Source organism: Ranitomeya imitator, chromosome 10, assembly GCF_032444005.1.
Source record: "Ranitomeya imitator isolate aRanImi1 chromosome 10, aRanImi1.pri, whole genome shotgun sequence".
In the NCBI taxonomy this organism is placed as follows: Eukaryota; Metazoa; Chordata; class Amphibia; order Anura; family Dendrobatidae; genus Ranitomeya; species Ranitomeya imitator.
The window spans coordinates 139,332,773-139,340,778 of record NC_091291.1 but is presented as its reverse complement, the minus strand read 5'-3'; positions in this window follow the sequence as shown (position 1 = coordinate 139,340,778).

Below are 8,006 nucleotides of genomic sequence, written 5' to 3'. Positions count from 1 at the left end.
TTAACTGAGCACTTTAATTTAATGGAAAGTCTCGCATCAGTATTAAGGGGGCTGCGGTGTAACACCATATTTACTCCTGGTAGTGGATGGCTAGGTGAAATTCGTATGCCCCCTAACCCCTCTCAGAAGCAGAGCCCCCCCCCCCGCTGGGTTCTTAATCTTCACTTTTTATGGAGGTAATGTGAGATGTTAAACTGGGAATCGCAACGGTTGGCCACACTTGGATCTTATTCCTAATGCTTCTTCTATGATGTGACGTATATAATTCAGATGGTTTTGAGCCCACCAGATATGGGACCCACTCATAGAACTGCAAGTACAATGATGCCTGTTCAGGTCACTATTGGAAACTTTATTGACCTGTGACGATTGTTTGTGATTTGTTTCTGTTTGTCCATCTTACTACTTGCATTGTACACAACAGGAAGGGATTAACGGCGGTGAGTCAGCGGCACCGAGCTGGTAATCTCCAGCCACGAAGGTACCGGGCATGTATCATACAGGTGAGATTAAACCCAGAATTTACCAGTGCCGCCACTTTCCTGCCACCTTCTCAAAAATCCCTGTAATGTCCCAAATCTTCCTTTCACTCTTGGTCTACTTTTTTTGGCACGTGTGACCAGCCAGGTAGACTACAATGGGCATGCGTTCTATTGTGACAGTCACATGAGGTTTACTAACCACATGTGTGAATGGGCCCTTAGGCTGTCTTTGTGCATCAGTGTTCAGGTCTGCGTGCGGACAGTGATCCATGGACCGGCTGCTGGTCTCCTGACTGTAATCTGTCAGGTATGGAAGAGGCTGCTGAGGCCAGGGACCATCACAACACTGATGTGACATCTGCCTTGGATTATCATGTCATTTTAACTATTGGTAGCCCATCTATGGGCCTGATATATGGTGGTCTCTGATAATTTTTGGAACAAATGGAGATCAATAATGCGGCCTACAGTACCTTGCGTTAGAGTACCAAAGCAGGTAACATAGTAACATAGTAACATAGTAACATAGTTAGTAAGGCCGAAAAAAGACATTTGTCCATCCAGTTCAGCCTATATTCCATCATAATAAATCCCCAGATCTACGTCCTTCTACAGAACCTAATAATTGTATGATACAATATTGTTCTGCTCCAGGAAGACATCCAGGCCTCTCTTGAACCCCTCGACTGAGTTCGCCATCACCACCTCCTCAGGCAAGCAATTCCAGATTCTCACTGCCCTAACAGTAAAGAATCCTCTTCTATGTTGGTGGAAAAACCTTCTCTCCTCCAGACGCAAAGAATGCCCCCTTGTGCCCGTCACCCTCCTTGGTATAAACAGATCCTCAGCGAGATATTTGTATTGTCCCCTTATATACTTATACATGGTTATTAGATCGCCCCTCAGTCGTCTTTTTTCTAGACTAAATAATCCTAATTTCGCTAATCTATCTGGGTATTGTAGTTCTCCCATCCCCTTTATTAATTTTGTTGCCCTCCTTTGTACTCTCTCTAGTTCCATTATATCCTTCCTGAGCACCGGTGCCCAAAACTGGACACAGTACTCCATGTGCGGTCTAACTAGGGATTTGTACAGAGGCAGTATAATGCTCTCATCATGTGTATCCAGACCTCTTTTAATGCACCCCATGATCCTGTTTGCCTTGGCAGCTGCTGCCTGGCACTGGCTGCTCCAGGTAAGTTTATCATTAACTAGGATCCCCAAGTCCTTCTCCCTGTCAGATTTACCCAGTGGTTTCCCATTCAGTGTGTAATGGTGACATTGATTCCTTCTTCCCATGTGTATAACCTTACATTTATCATTGTTAAACCTCATCTGCCACCTTTCAGCCCAAGTTTCCAACTTATCCAGATCCATCTGTAGCAGAATACTATCTTCTCTTGTATTAACTGCTTTACATAGTTTTGTATCATCTGCAAATATCGATATTTTACTGTGTAAACCTTCTACCAGATCATTAATGAATATGTTGAAGAGAACAGGTCCCAATACTGACCCCTGCGGTACCCCACTGGTCACAGCGACCCAGTTAGAGACTATACCATTTATAACCACCCTCTGCTTTCTATCACTAAGCCAGTTACTAACCCATTTACACACATTTTCCCCCAGACCAAGCATTCTCATTTTGTGTACCAACCTCTTGTGCGGCACGGTATCAAACACTTTGGAAAAATTGAGATATACCACGTCCAATGACTCACCGTGGTCCAGCCTATAGCTTACCTCTTCATAACAACTGATTAGATTGGTTTGACAGGAGCGATTTCTCATAAACCCATGCTGATATGGAGTTAAACAGTTATTCTCATTGAGATAATCCAGAATAACATCCCTCAGAAACCCTTCAAATATTTTACCAACAATAGAGGTTAGACTTACTGGCCTATAATTTCCAGGTTCACTTTTAGAGCCCTTTTTGAATATTGGCACCACATTTGCTATGCGCCAATCCTGCGGAACAGACCCTGTCGCTATAGAGTCCCTAAAAATAAGAAATAATGGTTTATCTATTACATTACTTAGTTCTCTTAGTACTCGTGGGTGTATGCCATCCGGACCCGGAGATTTATCTATTTTAATCTTATTTAGCCGGTTTCGCACCTCTTCTTGGGTTAGATTTGTGACCCTTAATATAGGGTTTTCATTGTTTCTTGGGATTTCACCTAGCATTTCATTTTCCACCGTGAATACCGTGGAGAAGAAGGTGTTTAATATGTTAGCTTTTTCCTCGTCATCTAAAACCATTCTTTCCTCACTATTTTTTAAGGGGCCTACATTTTCAGTTTTTATTCTTTTACTATTGATATAGTTGAAGAACAGTTTGGGATTAGTTTTACTCTCCTTAGCAATGTGCTTCTCTGTTTCCTTTTTGGCAGCTTTAATTAGTTTTTTAGATAAAGTATTTTTCTCCCTATAGTTTTTTTAGAGCTTCAATGGTGCCATCCTGCTTTAGTAGTGCAAATGCTTTCTTTTTACTGTTAATTGCCTGTCTTACTTCTTTGTTTAGCCACATTGGGTTTTTCCTATTTCTAGTCCTTTTATTCCCACAAGGTATAAACCGCTTACACTGCCTATTTAGGATGTTCTTAAACATTTCCCATTTATTATCTGTATTCTCATTTCTGAGGATATTGTCCCAGTCTACCAGATTAAGGGCATCTCTAAGCTGGTCAAACTTTGCCTTCCTAAAGTTCAGTGTTTTTGTGACTCCCTGACAAGTCCCCCTAGTGAAAGACAGGTGAAACTGTACAATATTGTGGTCGCTATTTCCTAGATGCCCGACCACCTGCAGATTTGTTATTCTGTCAGGTCTATTAGATAGTATTAGGTCTAAAAGTGCTGCTCCTCTGGTTGGATTCTGCACCAATTGTGAAAGATAATTTTTCTTGGTTATTAGCAGAAACCTGTTGCCTTTATGGGTTTCACAGGTTTCTGTTTCCCAGTTAATATCCGGGTAGTTAAAGTCCCCCATAACCAGGACCTCATTATGGGTTGCAGCTTCATCTATCTGCTTTAGAAGTAGACTTTCCATGCTTTCTGTTATATTTGGGGGTTTGTAACAGACCCCAATGAGAATTTTGTTACCATTTTTCCCTCCATGAATTTCGACCCATATGGACTCGACATCCTCATTTCCTTCGCTAATATCCTCCCTTAAAGTGGACTTTAGACAAGACTTTACATAGAGACAAACCCCTCCTCCTCTCCGATTTTTACGATCCTTTCTAAACAGACTGTAACCCTGTAAGTTAACTGCCCAGTCATAGCTTTCATCTAACCATGTCTCGGTTATTCCCACTATGTCAAAGTTACCTGTAGATATTTCTGCTTCTAGTTCTTCCATCTTGTTTGTCAGGCTTCTGGCGTTTGCGAGCATGCAGTTTAGAGGATTTTGTTTTGTTCCAATCTCCTCGCTGTGGATTGTTTTAGAAATGTTCTTACCTCCCTTCTGAGTATGTTTTCCTGGGTCTTCTTTGTTCGAGTCTAATGTTTTTCTTCCCGTCCCCTCTTCTTCTAGTTTAACGCCCTCCTGATGAGTGTAGCGAGTCTTCTGGCGAATGTGTTTCCCAGGTTTGTTGAGGTGTAGTCCGTCTCTGGCAAGGAGTCCATCGTACCAGTAATTCACACCGTGGTCCAGGAATCCGAATCCTTGTTGTCTGCACCATCGTCTTAGCCAGTTGTTTGCATCAAGGATCCTGTTCCATCTCCTGGTGCCATGCCCGTCTACTGGAAGGATAGAAGAAAAAACTACCTGTGCATCCAGTTCCTTTACTTTCTTCCCCAACTCTTCAAAGTCCTTGCAGATTGTCGGTAGGTCCTTCCTTGCCGTGTCATTGGTGCCAACATGTATCAGAAGAAATGGGTGGACGTCCTTGGAGCTGAAGAGCTTTGGTATCCTATCGGTCACATCCTTGATCATCGCACCTGGAAGGCAGCATACTTCTCTTGCAGTTATGTCCGGTCTGCAGATGGCTGCTTCGGTGCCTCTCAATAGTGAGTCTCCCACCACCACCACTCTTCGTTGCTTCTTGGCTGTACTTTTTACTGTCACTTGTTGCTGTGTGTCCTTTTCTTTTTTGCTTGCTGGTATTGCTTCATCCTTAGGTGTGCCATCTTCATCCTCTACAAAGATTTGATATCGGTTCTTCAGTTGTGTGGTTGGTGATTTCTCCATGGTCTTCTTGCTTCTTTTGGTCACATGCTTCCACTCATCTGCTTTTGGAGGTTCTCTGACACTTTTTGCACCTTCTGTGACCAGTAGAGATGCTTCTGTTCTGTCTAGAAAGTCTTCATTCTCTTTGATGAGTTTCAAAGTTGCTATTCTTTCTTCCAGACCCCGCACCTTTTCTTCTAAAAGGGCCACTAGTCTACACTTCTGACAGGTGAAATTTGATTCTTCTTCTGGTCGATCTGTGAACATGTAGCACATGCTGCAGCTCACCATGTAGGTTGTCACATCTGCCATGTTGCTCCTAGATCCTGCTGACTTGCTGTGTGTTTTCCTTCTTTTGTAATCTACTCCGCCAAGCTCTCTTGCAATAATATCCTACAGGCAAAATCACAGGTGACAATGGAGACCCGTACAATCAGGCCTGAGTATGAGCCATAGGGAAAAGTGTGTGTGTGTATATGTATGTATATATATATATTTTTATATTATTACAAAAGTTAAAAACAAACAGCCCTCTGCTAGACATTGTACTGCAACATGATCCCTGGCACTAAGGTGAACTCTTGAATCCACAGGTGTCGTTCACTTCCAGGTAAGTCCTGATCCATAGCACCAACACCCCAGCAATAAAGAAGGCAAAATGACCATTGCAACCTGGTATTTTAATATTCTTCCAGTTGGAGCTGGAAACTCCCTTTTTTTAGCACTTTCAGTTTTGCAGAATGGTATAAGGTATTCCTACAACAGGAATCTGCCGTCAACCAGCAGAAATGATAATACTCAGATGGTAAATCCCGGGGGACTTTGCTCTTCCAGGCACAGGGTGGGGGAGGTGGCGGCAGAAGTCCCCGGGGTTCAGGCCGCGTACAGTAATCTGTGCTGCCTCCTAGTAGTGTATATACATCTGTAATCATCTGGTATAAACTGCGCAGCGTTACTGTGGATTGTAGATGCCGGATTTATGCTCTCTACAAAGGTGCTCATCTCCTAAGGAAGGAGATTACCTTGGAAATCCCCCCCCCCCTTTGCGCACTATTGCAGAAAGGCAGAGACCTCCACAAGTCTGTTTGCAGCCTTCACAGAAAATCTTGGAGAAATAGTATAAAATGGATCCTACTAGAGATGAGCGGCACCAGCACAGCAGTCTCTTTGCCCAATCATGGAGAGAAGAGGCTCATAGAGGAGGAAAATACCATCTCCCCTCCCTACGATTCTGCCATGGTTCTCGCACCAACAGTTAAATGCTACATTTATTGCCAGCCCGGTTGTGGACACGTGGCAGCGCAAACTCTGCATTTTCCAAACAAATTAATAGGTAGAGATCACGTGTGCCCCATAATCAGCCTCGGGCACACTTACAAACCTCCCCAGCTGTGAAACACCGGAAACAAGGACACGGCACAGCAAATTTAATGCTAACTATTAAAATGGTGCCCCCCCCCCACCACACAGTATGATGTCTCCCCACCCCCCAAAGAGTAATTTTCAGACACAAGCTAGTGCTCCCCCTCACTATGCTGCCTCTTTAGTGCCCCTTGTAGTATAATGTCCAGACACTAGATAATGCCCCCATACAGTATGATGTCCAGACACAAGATGATCCCGCGCAAAGTGCCGAGACACAGTAAGATGCCTTCACATCCCCCCTCATAGTATAATGTCCAGAGACAAGTTGATGTCCCCAGATACAGTGCTCCTTCTAGTTATGAAGCCCCCACAGTACTCCCCATGCAGTATGATGTCTAAAAACAAGATGATGGCCATCGCAGGCAGGGTCCTCTCTCCTCCTGTACCAGTCGTGACTTGTATTGTTCAAGGTTATTGTACTTGTTATTATGTATACCCCTCCTCACATGTAAAGCACCATATAATAAATGGTGCTATAATAATAAATAATAATGCCCCAGAGTGCCCAACACACAGTATGATGGCCCATATACACATCCACAGTATGTCTCCACACAAGATGATGCCACCAAGACGCCATGATGTCAACAGAGTGGCCACTACTTAGTATGATGTTACCCACACATTATGATGTCCCCATATTGCCCCCCTAAAATAGTAAGACGTGCCCTCAAAGATTATGATGTCCACAGTGCCTCCCACACAGTATGATAATACCATAGTGCCTCACCACACAATATGACGCCCCCAGAATAATAATGATGAATTCAGTGCCCCCCACACAGTTTGATGTCACAATACCTTCCATATAACGCACCCACAGTTTCCCCCTCCTTCTAAGTATTGTGATGCCCCCATAACCTGAGTATGGTGCTCCTCCAACCCACTGGCAAAAATAAAAAGCTAGCAGAGCCCAGTCCCCAAGATGAGAGGAGGGCTCGCCGGTGAGTGTCGCGGTACGGCAGGTGTGATGTAGTGATGTCATTGTGCCTAGGCAAGGAGAGCAGGGTGCGGGCACAGGACACGGGCACCACACGCTGCTGGGTACTGGGGTGTGTGACGTCACCGACATCTCTGGCCCCCGATATCGCCTGACGCTCCATGTGAATGTTTGTTCACTTTACCTGTGCTAATAATGTTCCCCTAAGTGCACGTGACCGCTGCTGCCAATCATTAGCCTCAGCATGTGTGACCATTGATTGGCTGCAGGGGTCATGTGGATGTACATGACATCATGGCTCCAGGACAAGGACTGGCGGGTGAGCAATGGTTGGGCCGTTTACTGCAGCTGCTTTATTTTCATGAACACTCCCTTTAAGGCTCATGTATGTGGGGCGCACAGAGGTCATACTGCACTTTAGGGTATGTGAACACGTTGTGGATTTTTCTGCGGGTTTTCTGTGGATTTAGTGCAGTATTTGTGCGTTTTTACACCTGTGGATTCTTATTATGGAACAGATGTAAAACGCTGCGGACTCCACACAAAGAATTGGCATGCTGCAGATAATAAACCGCTGCGTTTCTGCATGGAATTTTCCGCAGAATGTGCACCGTGGATTTGGTTTTCCATAGGTTTACATGGTACTGTACAATGCATGGAAATCCGCTGCGGATCAGCAGCCAAATCCGCAATGTGTGCACAGACCCTGACACGGTGCAGTGCGGCCTCTATGCTCCACACACTGCAGTGCAGCTACACTGAGTTCTGGGCAGAAAATGGCTGTCACCCCCAACACTGTGTGGAGGCCCAGACCAGGAAGCACTAGGCCTGGTTGCCATGGACACCCGACTCTTCCCCTGTTGCCAGGCGGCCCCCCTTTCTCTGCCCTATCTGCTGTCTCACATCGGCCACACCCCTCGCAGCACAGTCCCCGCCTCTCTAGCTCACTGATTGGCCACCTCTTACATTCAGTGGGTGGGGT